At 47.7% G+C, this 12148-nt stretch overlaps 7 non-coding genes across 7 annotated transcripts; all 7 read right to left on the bottom strand.

Annotated features, from left to right (window-relative positions):
- Positions 1-175: 175 nt before the first annotated feature.
- LOC142286408 (U2 spliceosomal RNA) lies at positions 176-366 on the bottom strand. Its single transcript, XR_012747577.1, has one exon. It is a non-coding gene; the product is annotated as a U2 spliceosomal RNA (small nuclear RNA).
- Positions 367-1753: 1387 nt separating this feature from the next.
- Positions 1754-1948, bottom strand: LOC142286434 (U2 spliceosomal RNA). Its single transcript, XR_012747601.1, has one exon. It is a non-coding gene; the product is annotated as a U2 spliceosomal RNA (small nuclear RNA).
- Positions 1949-4175: 2227 nt separating this feature from the next.
- On the bottom strand, positions 4176-4366 carry LOC142286409 (U2 spliceosomal RNA). Its single transcript, XR_012747578.1, has one exon. It is a non-coding gene; the product is annotated as a U2 spliceosomal RNA (small nuclear RNA).
- A 1387-nt stretch (positions 4367-5753) lies between these two features.
- Positions 5754-5944, bottom strand: LOC142286410 (U2 spliceosomal RNA). Its single transcript, XR_012747579.1, has one exon. It is a non-coding gene; the product is annotated as a U2 spliceosomal RNA (small nuclear RNA).
- Positions 5945-7331: 1387 nt separating this feature from the next.
- Positions 7332-7524, bottom strand: LOC142286426 (U2 spliceosomal RNA). Its single transcript, XR_012747594.1, has one exon. It is a non-coding gene; the product is annotated as a U2 spliceosomal RNA (small nuclear RNA).
- A 2189-nt stretch (positions 7525-9713) lies between these two features.
- Positions 9714-9904, bottom strand: LOC142286411 (U2 spliceosomal RNA). Its single transcript, XR_012747580.1, has one exon. It is a non-coding gene; the product is annotated as a U2 spliceosomal RNA (small nuclear RNA).
- A 1387-nt stretch (positions 9905-11291) lies between these two features.
- Positions 11292-11485, bottom strand: LOC142286433 (U2 spliceosomal RNA). Its single transcript, XR_012747600.1, has one exon. It is a non-coding gene; the product is annotated as a U2 spliceosomal RNA (small nuclear RNA).
- Between the last annotated feature and the right edge of the window lie 663 nt (positions 11486-12148).

Consider the following 12148-nt stretch of genomic DNA (forward strand, 5'->3'; position numbering starts at 1 on the left):
TTTGGATGAATAAAGAAAGTCAAAAGTGTGAAAGATAAAAAACAAAAGGAGGAAGTGTGAAAAGTGAATGGGCCAAATTGAGGTGCATATGAAGACGTATGCTTTCTTCCAATTCATTAAATCGGGCTAATATGAATCAGGTGAATTGAGTTCTGCTTTTGGAAACTGGGTTAAGAAGGGGTGCACCGTTCCTGGAGGTACTGCAATACCAGGTCAATGCGTGGAGTGGACAGAGCAAGCTCTTTTTCCATCTCCCTGTTCTAAAAATCCATTTAATATATGGTCCCCAGATAGGGGACGTATCAGATATTAAACTGATAAGAACAGATACTACACTTGATCTTAGCCAAAAGGCCGAGAAGCGATAACCAGAATTGGTTTGGGCCTCGAGTGGCACCCTGGCCTATGCCGGACACATCTTAGGGAGAGAGAGCGAGAGGGAGACAAACCCACGCCTACACAAGACATTTTGTCACCCAAGCCAACCCTTGAAAAGGCTGCTTTGCAGAGCCAAAACAAGAAGAATGGTGCGTTTTGCAGCCGCCGCCCACTGCAATGAATCTGAATAACTCCTCCTTTAGGGCGCAAGCAACTCCCCTCCCCCTTGCAGTCTTTCCAATTCACGATACAAAAAGACGGACAGGACAGGTTGCCTGACTTTCCGTCACTGCCACCCTTTGCCATCCTTACCCGTAGAAAGCCCTTTCATCATCCCCAAACCCTAATCTTTTCCCTTTCCTTCCCAGCCCCCAAACCCTGCCCTCTGTACCTTTCTCACCACCCGCTTCCCTTCTCCTGTCATCCCCCTACCACCCGGGAAAAAAAGAGATTGCCCCCTCCTTCCACTAGCCCACCCTCCCACCCAAAGAACAACTTCTTCTGCGCAGCTTGTTTTCTAGGCAGCAGCGCTATTGTGATGTCATCGGGGGGCATTGTGACAAGCCGCCAGTGTTCCGTCTCTTCATGTTGTGCACAGTTCAAACGGAAAATACATCAACAGGCAGACTACAGAAAAGCTTACTATCAAAGGTTAGAGGGGGGCTTTCTCAGAGGGCTTTTTACAGTTTTTCTATTCCCAATTAGCCGTTTAAGTGTACTTATTGAAAGTAGTAATTCTTTCATAGGCCGCCCTTTCTTAGTATTTGACGTTCCTTATATTGCGGTATGAGGCTTCGCAGTAGGTTGCAAACATTCATCACCCATGACTGTCCCCAATTGAGCTCAGAAGCTCAATGTCTATCATGACCTCTCTTTTAGAATGTCCAAGAGCAAGCAAACTATTCCTCCAGGAGAGGGCGCCAACAGACTACTAAAGAGATCATCATTACTCAAAGAAAACCCCAAAAACCAATGCATGATAGGAATAAACAGGTAACTTTCTTTGGAGTGGAAGCGGAGAGATCGCACCAGATGCCAATTCTAGATGTTATCACACCTGTGGTCACTGCAGCAGCAGGTGAATCCACTTTGTCCAAAAGGGATCTATTCCATTCAATTGCAAATGATCTAGATAAGACAGAGAACTGCAGCACGGGGACATAGCCGAGTTGGTCAGGTTGAGTGGTGATGAGTTTGCTATTTGGATGAATAAAGAAAGTCAAAAGTGTGAAAGATAAAAAACAAAAGGAGGAAGTGTGAAAAGTGAATGGGCCAAATTGAGGTGCATATGAAGACGTATGCTTTCTTCCAATTCATTAAATCGGGCTAATATGAATCAGGTGAATTGAGTTCTGCTTTTGGAAACTGGGTTAAGAAGGGGTGCACCGTTCCTGGAGGTACTGCAATACCAGGTCAATGCGTGGAGTGGACAGAGCAAGCTCTTTTTCCATCTCCCTGTTCTAAAAATCCATTTAATATATGGTCCCCAGATAGGGGACGTATCAGATATTAAACTGATAAGAACAGATTTTGATTTAATGAAGCTTTCCAAAGCACCGCAAAAATGCATGACCGAAATCACACCAAAAACAGTGCAAAGGCTAGGATTCGTGTGGACCCCTCCGTGAGAAGAGGATCCCCAAAAATCAACCCCGTCCCTCCGAGCCAGAAGGCCACAGCGAGGGTCAGGGATCTTCGGTGCTCCCCCAAGCCGAAGCCTGGTTGAGCCTTGTTGTTGCTCCCAGCGTCCACCGAGGCATCTTACCCAAGTGGAGTAGGGAGCTACTAGTCGTTGGTTTCGCAGCCGAGACTGCCCGGACCGTCAACCGGTGTTGGTTTCTCAGCCCAAGGCTGACCGGACCTCCAACCGGGTGTTGGTTTCTCAGCCCAAGGCTGACCGGACCTCCAACCGGGTGTTGGTTTCTCAGCCCAAGGCTAACCGGACCTCCAACCGGGTGTTGGTTTCTCAGCCAAAGCTGACCCGGACCTCCAACCGGGTGTTGGTTTCTCAGCCCAAAGCTGACCGGACCTCCGACCGGGATTATAAAAATTTCCCTTCCTAGCCAGATGGCCGGGATAGGGTAATATGCTCAAAAAGTATGAAAAGGCAAGGTACGGTGTGCTACAGAGCCCAAGGCTTGCCGGGGTCCCAAGCCAGCAAGCTCAGACTCACTCCAGGGTCGTCAGTCCTGGGGCACGTTGTACCATAGCCCCCCATCCTTACTCAGTCTAATAGCCTCGATCCTGGTAGGGCCATGTTTTCCACTAGATGAATATACTATCCACCCAGAGTACTAGCAAGCGCAACCTTCCAGTGTGCATTGTATCATTGTACTAAGGTGGCCTGGAGCTTAAACCACCTCTTCGAACAACACTACACTTGATCTTAGCCAAAAGGCCGAGAAGCGATAACCAGAATTGGTTTGGGCCTCGAGTGGCACCCTGGCCTATGCCGGACACATCTTAGGGAGAGAGAGCGAGAGGGAGACAAACCCACGCCTACACAAGACATTTTGTCACCCAAGCCAACCCTTGAAAAGGCTGCTTTGCAGAGCCAAAACAAGAAGAATGGTGCGTTTTGCAGCCGCCGCCCACTGCAATGAATCTGAATAACTCCTCCTTTAGGGCGCAAGCAACTCCCCTCCCCCTTGCAGTCTTTCCAATTCACGATACAAAAAGACGGACAGGACAGGTTGCCTGACTTTCCGTCACTGCCACCCTTTGCCATCCTTACCCGTAGAAAGCCCTTTCATCATCCCCAAACCCTAATCTTTTCCCTTTCCTTCCCAGCCCCCAAACCCTGCCCTCTGTACCTTTCTCACCACCCGCTTCCCTTCTCCTGTCATCCCCCTACCACCCGGGAAAAAAAGAGATTGCCCCCTCCTTCCACTAGCCCACCCTCCCACCCAAAGAACAACTTCTTCTGCGCAGCTTGTTTTCTAGGCAGCAGCGCTATTGTGATGTCATCGGGGGGCATTGTGACAAGCCGCCAGTGTTCCGTCTCTTCATGTTGTGCACAGTTCAAACGGAAAATACATCAACAGGCAGACTACAGAAAAGCTTACTATCAAAGGTTAGAGGGGGGCTTTCTCAGAGGGCTTTTTACAGTTTTTCTATTCCCAATTAGCCGTTTAAGTGTACTTATTGAAAGTAGTAATTCTTTCATAGGCCGCCCTTTCTTAGTATTTGACGTTCCTTATATTGCGGTATGAGGCTTCGCAGTAGGTTGCAAACATTCATCACCCATGACTGTCCCCAATTGAGCTCAGAAGCTCAATGTCTATCATGACCTCTCTTTTAGAATGTCCAAGAGCAAGCAAACTATTCCTCCAGGAGAGGGCGCCAACAGACTACTAAAGAGATCATCATTACTCAAAGAAAACCCCAAAAACCAATGCATGATAGGAATAAACAGGTAACTTTCTTTGGAGTGGAAGCGGAGAGATCGCACCAGATGCCAATTCTAGATGTTATCACACCTGTGGTCACTGCAGCAGCAGGTGAATCCACTTTGTCCAAAAGGGATCTATTCCATTCAATTGCAAATGATCTAGATAAGACAGAGAACTGCAGCACGGGGACATAGCCGAGTTGGTCAGGTTGAGTGGTGATGAGTTTGCTATTTGGATGAATAAAGAAAGTCAAAAGTGTGAAAGATAAAAAACAAAAGGAGGAAGTGTGAAAAGTGAATGGGCCAAATTGAGGTGCATATGAAGACGTATGCTTTCTTCCAATTCATTAAATCGGGCTAATATGAATCAGGTGAATTGAGTTCTGCTTTTGGAAACTGGGTTAAGAAGGGGTGCACCGTTCCTGGAGGTACTGCAATACCAGGTCAATGCGTGGAGTGGACAGAGCAAGCTCTTTTTCCATCTCCCTGTTCTAAAAATCCATTTAATATATGGTCCCCAGATAGGGGACGTATCAGATATTAAACTGATAAGAACAGATACTACACTTGATCTTAGCCAAAAGGCCGAGAAGCGATAACCAGAATTGGTTTGGGCCTCGAGTGGCACCCTGGCCTATGCCGGACACATCTTAGGGAGAGAGAGCGAGAGGGAGACAAACCCACGCCTACACAAGACATTTTGTCACCCAAGCCAACCCTTGAAAAGGCTGCTTTGCAGAGCCAAAACAAGAAGAATGGTGCGTTTTGCAGCCGCCGCCCACTGCAATGAATCTGAATAACTCCTCCTTTAGGGCGCAAGCAACTCCCCTCCCCCTTGCAGTCTTTCCAATTCACGATACAAAAAGACGGACAGGACAGGTTGCCTGACTTTCCGTCACTGCCACCCTTTGCCATCCTTACCCGTAGAAAGCCCTTTCATCATCCCCAAACCCTAATCTTTTCCCTTTCCTTCCCAGCCCCCAAACCCTGCCCTCTGTACCTTTCTCACCACCCGCTTCCCTTCTCCTGTCATCCCCCTACCACCCGGGAAAAAAAGAGATTGCCCCCTCCTTCCACTAGCCCACCCTCCCACCCAAAGAACAACTTCTTCTGCGCAGCTTGTTTTCTAGGCAGCAGCGCTATTGTGATGTCATCGGGGGGCATTGTGACAAGCCGCCAGTGTTCCGTCTCTTCATGTTGTGCACAGTTCAAACGGAAAATACATCAACAGGCAGACTACAGAAAAGCTTACTATCAAAGGTTAGAGGGGGGCTTTCTCAGAGGGCTTTTTACAGTTTTTCTATTCCCAATTAGCCGTTTAAGTGTACTTATTGAAAGTAGTAATTCTTTCATGGGCCGCCCTTTCTTAGTATTTGACGTTCCTTATATTGCGGTATGAGGCTTCGCAGTAGGTTGCAAACATTCATCACCCATGACTGTCCCCAATTGAGCTCAGAAGCTCAATGTCTATCATGACCTCTCTTTTAGAATGTCCAAGAGCAAGCAAACTATTCCTCCAGGAGAGGGCGCCAACAGACTACTAAAGAGATCATCATTACTCAAAGAAAACCCCAAAAACCAATGCATGATAGGAATAAACAGGTAACTTTCTTTGGAGTGGAAGCGGAGAGATCGCACCAGATGCCAATTCTAGATGTTATCACACCTGTGGTCACTGCAGCAGCAGGTGAATCCACTTTGTCCAAAAGGGATCTATTCCATTCAATTGCAAATGATCTAGATAAGACAGAGAACTGCAGCACGGGGACATAGCCGAGTTGGTCAGGTTGAGTGGTGATGAGTTTGCTATTTGGATGAATAAAGAAAGTCAAAAGTGTGAAAGATAAAAAACAAAAGGAGGAAGTGTGAAAAGTGAATGGGCCAAATTGAGGTGCATATGAAGACGTATGCTTTCTTCCAATTCATTAAATCGGGCTAATATGAATCAGGTGAATTGAGTTCTGCTTTTGGAAACTGGGTTAAGAAGGGGTGCACCGTTCCTGGAGGTACTGCAATACCAGGTCAATGCGTGGAGTGGACAGAGCAAGCTCTTTTTCCATCTCCCTGTTCTAAAAATCCATTTAATATATGGTCCCCAGATAGGGGACGTATCAGATATTAAACTGATAAGAACAGATACTACACTTGATCTTAGCCAAAAGGCCGAGAAGCGATAACCAGAATTGGTTTGGGCCTCGAGTGGCACCCTGGCCTATGCCGGACACATCTTAGGGAGAGAGAGCGAGAGGGAGACAAACCCACGCCTACACAAGACATTTTGTCACCCAAGCCAACCCTTGAAAAGGCTGCTTTGCAGAGCCAAAACAAGAAGAATGGTGCGTTTTGCAGCCGCCGCCCACTGCAATGAATCTGAATAACTCCTCCTTTAGGGCGCAAGCAACTCCCCTCCCCCTTGCAGTCTTTCCAATTCACGATACAAAAAGACGGACAGGACAGGTTGCCTGACTTTCCGTCACTGCCACCCTTTGCCATCCTTACCCGTAGAAAGCCCTTTCATCATCCCCAAACCCTAATCTTTTCCCTTTCCTTCCCAGCCCCCAAACCCTGCCCTCTGTACCTTTCTCACCACCCGCTTCCCTTCTCCTGTCATCCCCCTACCACCCGGGAAAAAAAGAGATTGCCCCCTCCTTCCACTAGCCCACCCTCCCACCCAAAGAACAACTTCTTCTGCGCAGCTTGTTTTCTAGGCAGCAGCGCTATTGTGATGTCATCGGGGGGCATTGTGACAAGCCGCCAGTGTTCCGTCTCTTCATGTTGTGCACAGTTCAAACGGAAAATACATCAACAGGCAGACTACAGAAAAGCTTACTATCAAAGGTTAGAGGGGGGCTTTCTCAGAGGGCTTTTTACAGTTTTTCTATTCCCAATTAGCCGTTTAAGTGTACTTATTGAAAGTAGTAATTCTTTCATAGGCCGCCCTTTCTTAGTATTTGACGTTCCTTATATTGCGGTATGAGGCTTCGCAGTAGGTTGCAAACATTCATCACCCATGACTGTCCCCAATTGAGCTCAGAAGCTCAATGTCTATCATGACCTCTCTTTTAGAATGTCCAAGAGCAAGCAAACTATTCCTCCAGGAGAGGGCGCCAACAGACTACTAAAGAGATCATCATTACTCAAAGAAAACCCCAAAAACCAATGCATGATAGGAATAAACAGGTAACTTTCTTTGGAGTGGAAGCGGAGAGATCGCACCAGATGCCAATTCTAGATGTTATCACACCTGTGGTCACTGCAGCAGCAGGTGAATCCACTTTGTCCAAAAGGGATCTATTCCATTCAATTGCAAATGATCTAGATAAGACAGAGAACTGCAGCACGGGGACATAGCCGAGTTGGTCAGGTTGAGTGGTGATGAGTTTGCTATTTGGATGAATAAAGAAAGTCAAAAGTGTGAAAGATAAAAAACAAAAGGAGGAAGTGTGAAAAGTGAATGGGCCAAATTGAGGTGCATATGAAGACGTATGCTTTCTTCCAATTCATTAAATCGGGCTAATATGAATCAGGTGAATTGAGTTCTGCTTTTGGAAACTGGGTTAAGAAGGGGTGCACCGTTCCTGGAGGTACTGCAATACCAGGTCAATGCGTGGAGTGGACAGAGCAAGCTCTTTTTCCATCTCCCTGTTCTAAAAATCCATTTAATATATGGTCCCCAGATAGGGGACGTATCAGATATTAAACTGATAAGAACAGATTTTTGATTTAATGAAGCTTTCCAAAGCACCACAAAAAATGCATGACCGAAGTCACACCAAAAACAGTGCAAAGGCTAGGATTCGTGTGGACCCCACCGTGAGGAGAGGGTCCCCAAAAATCAACCCCGTCCCTCCGAGCCAGAAGGCCACAGCAAGGGTCAGGGATCTTCGGTGCTCTCCCAAGCCGAAGCCTGGTTGAGCCTTGTCGTTGCTCCCAGCGTCCACCCAGGCATCTTACCCAAGTGGAGTAGAGAGCTACTAGTTGTTGGTTTCGCAGCCGAAACTGCCCGGACCGTCAACCGGTGTTGGTTTCTCAGCCCAAGGCTAACCGGACCTCCAACCGGGTGTTGGTTTCTCAGCCGAAGCTGACCCAGACCTCCAACCGGGTGTTGGTTTCTCAGCCGAAGCTGACCCAGACCTCCAACCGGGTGTTAGTTTCTCAGCCCAAAGCTGACCAGACCTCCGACCGGGATTATAAAAATTTCCCTTCCTAGCCAGAAGGCCGGGATAGGGTAATATGCTCAAAAAGTATGAAAAGGCAAGGTACGGTGTGCTACAGAGCCCAAGGCTTGCCGGGGTCCCAAGCCAGCAAGCTCAGACTCACTCCAGGGTCGTCAGTCCTGGGGCACGTTGTACCATAGCCCCCCACCCTTACTCAGTCTAATAGCCTCGATCCTGGTAGGGCCATGTTTTCCTCTAGATGAATATACTATCCACCCAGAGTACTAGCAAGCGCAACCTTCCAGTGTGCATTGTATCATTGTACTAAGGTGGCCTGGAGCTTAAACCACCTCTTCGAACAACACTACACTTGATCTTACCCAAAAGGCCGAGAAGCGATAACCAGAATTGGTTTGGGCCTCGAGTGGCACCCTGGCCTATGCCGGACACATCTTAGGGAGAGAGAGCGAGAGGGAGACAAACCCACGCCTACACAAGACATTTTGTCACCCAAGCCAACCCTTGAAAAGGCTGCTTTGCAGAGCCAAAACAAGAAGAATGGTGCGTTTTGCAGCCGCCGCCCACTGCAATGAATCTGAATAACTCCTCCTTTAGGGCGCAAGCAACTCCCCTCCCCCTTGCAGTCTTTCCAATTCACGATACAAAAAGACGGACAGGACAGGTTGCCTGACTTTCCGTCACTGCCACCCTTTGCCATCCTTACCCGTAGAAAGCCCTTTCATCATCCCCAAACCCTAATCTTTTCCCTTTCCTTCCCAGCCCCCAAACCCTGCCCTCTGTACCTTTCTCACCACCCGCTTCCCTTCTCCTGTCATCCCCCTACCACCCGGGAAAAAAAGAGATTGCCCCCTCCTTCCACTAGCCCACCCTCCCACCCAAAGAACAACTTCTTCTGCGCAGCTTGTTTTCTAGGCAGCAGCGCTATTGTGATGTCATCGGGGGGCATTGTGACAAGCCGCCAGTGTTCCGTCTCTTCATGTTGTGCACAGTTCAAACGGAAAATACATCAACAGGCAGACTACAGAAAAGCTTACTATCAAAGGTTAGAGGGGGGCTTTCTCAGAGGGCTTTTTACAGTTTTTCTATTCCCAATTAGCCGTTTAAGTGTACTTATTGAAAGTAGTAATTCTTTCATAGGCCGCCCTTTCTTAGTATTTGACGTTCCTTATATTGCGGTATGAGGCTTCGCAGTAGGTTGCAAACATTCATCACCCATGACTGTCCCCAATTGAGCTCAGAAGCTCAATGTCTATCATGACCTCTCTTTTAGAATGTCCAAGAGCAAGCAAACTATTCCTCCAGGAGAGGGCGCCAACAGACTACTAAAGAGATCATCATTACTCAAAGAAAACCCCAAAAACCAATGCATGATAGGAATAAACAGGTAACTTTCTTTGGAGTGGAAGCGGAGAGATCGCACCAGATGCCAATTCTAGATGTTATCACACCTGTGGTCACTGCAGCAGCAGGTGAATCCACTTTGTCCAAAAGGGATCTATTCCATTCAATTGCAAATGATCTAGATAAGACAGAGAACTGCAGCACGGGGACATAGCCGAGTTGGTCAGGTTGAGTGGTGATGAGTTTGCTATTTGGATGAATAAAGAAAGTCAAAAGTGTGAAAGATAAAAAACAAAAGGAGGAAGTGTGAAAAGTGAATGGGCCAAATTGAGGTGCATATGAAGACGTATGCTTTCTTCCAATTCATTAAATCGGGCTAATATGAATCAGGTGAATTGAGTTCTGCTTTTGGAAACTGGGTTAAGAAGGGGTGCACCGTTCCTGGAGGTACTGCAATACCAGGTCAATGCGTGGAGTGGACAGAGCAAGCTCTTTTTCCATCTCCCTGTTCTAAAAATCCATTTAATATATGGTCCCCAGATAGGGGACGTATCAGATATTAAACTGATAAGAACAGATACTACACTTGATCTTAGCCAAAAGGCCGAGAAGCGATAACCAGAATTGGTTTGGGCCTCGAGTGGCACCCTGGCCTATGCCGGACACATCTTAGGGAGAGAGAGCGAGAGGGAGACAAACCCACGCCTACACAAGACATTTTGTCACCCAAGCCAACCCTTGAAAAGGCTGCTTTGCAGAGCCAAAACAAGAAGAATGGTGCGTTTTGCAGCCGCCGCCCACTGCAATGAATCTGAATAACTCCTCCTTTAGGGCGCAAGCAACTCCCCTCCCCCTTGCAGTCTTTCCAATTCACGATACAAAAAGACGGACAGGACAGGTTGCCTGACTTTCCGTCACTGCCACCCTTTGCCATCCTTACCCGTAGAAAGCCCTTTCATCATCCCCAAACCCTAATCTTTTCCCTTTCCTTCCCAGCCCCCAAACCCTGCCCTCTGTACCTTTCTCACCACCCGCTTCCCTTCTCCTGTCATCCCCCTACCACCCGGGAAAAAAAGAGATTGCCCCCTCCTTCCACTAGCCCACCCTCCCACCCAAAGAACAACTTCTTCTGCGCAGCTTGTTTTCTAGGCAGCAGCGCTATTGTGATGTCATCGGGGGGCATTGTGACAAGCCGCCAGTGTTCCGTCTCTTCATGTTGTGCACAGTTCAAACGGAAAATACATCAACAGGCAGACTACAGAAAAGCTTACTATCAAAGGTTAGAGGGGGGCTTTCTCAGAGGGCTTTTTACAGTTTTTCTATTCCCAATTAGCCGTTTAAGTGTACTTATTGAAAGTAGTAATTCTTTCATAGGCCGCCCTTTCTTAGTATTTGACGTTCCTTATATTGCGGTATGAGGCTTCGCAGTAGGTTGCAAACATTCATCACCCATGACTGTCCCCAATTGAGCTCAGAAGCTCAATGTCTATCATGACCTCTCTTTTAGAATGTCCAAGAGCAAGCAAACTATTCCTCCAGGAGAGGGCGCCAACAGACTACTAAAGAGATCATCATTACTCAAAGAAAACCCCAAAAACCAATGCATGATAGGAATAAACAGGTAACTTTCTTTGGAGTGGAAGCGGAGAGATCGCACCAGATGCCAATTCTAGATGTTATCACACCTGTGGTCACTGCAGCAGCAGGTGAATCCACTTTGTCCAAAAGGGATCTATTCCATTCAATTGCAAATGATCTAGATAAGACAGAGAACTGCAGCACGGGGACATAGCCGAGTTGGTCAGGTTGAGTGGTGATGAGTTTGCTATTTGGATGAATAAAGAAAGTCAAAAGTGTGAAAGATAAAAAACAAAAGGAGGAAGTGTGAAAAGTGAATGGGCCAAATTGAGGTGCATATGAAGACGTATGCTTTCTTCCAATTCATTAAATCGGGCTAATATGAATCAGGTGAATTGAGTTCTGCTTTTGGAAACTGGGTTAAGAAGGGGTGCACCGTTCCTGGAGGTACTGCAATACCAGGTCAATGCGTGGAGTGGACAGAGCAAGCTCTTTTTCCATCTCCCTGTTCTAAAAATCCATTTAATATATGGTCCCCAGATAGGGGACGTATCAGATATTAAACTGATAAGAACAGATTTTTTGATTTAATGAAGCTTTCCAAAGCACCACAAAAAATGCATGACCGAAGTCACACCAAAAACAGTGCAAAGGCTAGGATTCGTGTGGACCCCACCGTGAGGAGAGGGTCCCCAAAAATCAACCCCGTCCCTCCGAGCCAGAAGGCCACAGCAAGGGTCAGGGATCTTCGGTGCTCCCCCAAGCCGAAGCATGGTTGAGCCTTGTCGTTGCTCCCAGCGTCCACCCAGGCATCTTACCCAAGTGGAGTAGAGAGCTACTAGTTGTTGGTTTCGCAGCCGAAACTGCCCGGACCGTCAACCGGTGTTGGTTTCTCAGCCCAAGGCTAACCGGACCTCCAACCGGGTGTTGGTTTCTCAGCCGAAGCTGACCCAGACCTCCAACCGGGTGTTGGTTTCTCAGCCGAAGCTGACCCAGACCTCCAACCGGGTGTTGGTTTCTCAGCCCAAAGCTGACCAGACCTCCGACCGGGATTATAAAAATTTCCCTTCCTAGCCAGAAGGCCGGGATAGGGTAATATGCTCAAAAAGTATGAAAAGGCAAGGTACGGTGTGCTACAGAGCCCAAGGCTTGCCGGGGTCCCAAGCCAGCAAGCTCAGACTCACTCCAGGGTCGTCAGTCCTGGGGCACGTTGTACCATAGCCCCCCACCCTTACTCAGTCTAATAGCCTCGATCCTGGTAGGGCCATGTTTTCCTCTAGAT

This window comes from Anomaloglossus baeobatrachus, unplaced genomic scaffold, assembly GCF_048569485.1.
Source record: "Anomaloglossus baeobatrachus isolate aAnoBae1 unplaced genomic scaffold, aAnoBae1.hap1 Scaffold_658, whole genome shotgun sequence".
NCBI classification, from domain to species: domain Eukaryota; kingdom Metazoa; phylum Chordata; class Amphibia; order Anura; family Aromobatidae; genus Anomaloglossus; species Anomaloglossus baeobatrachus.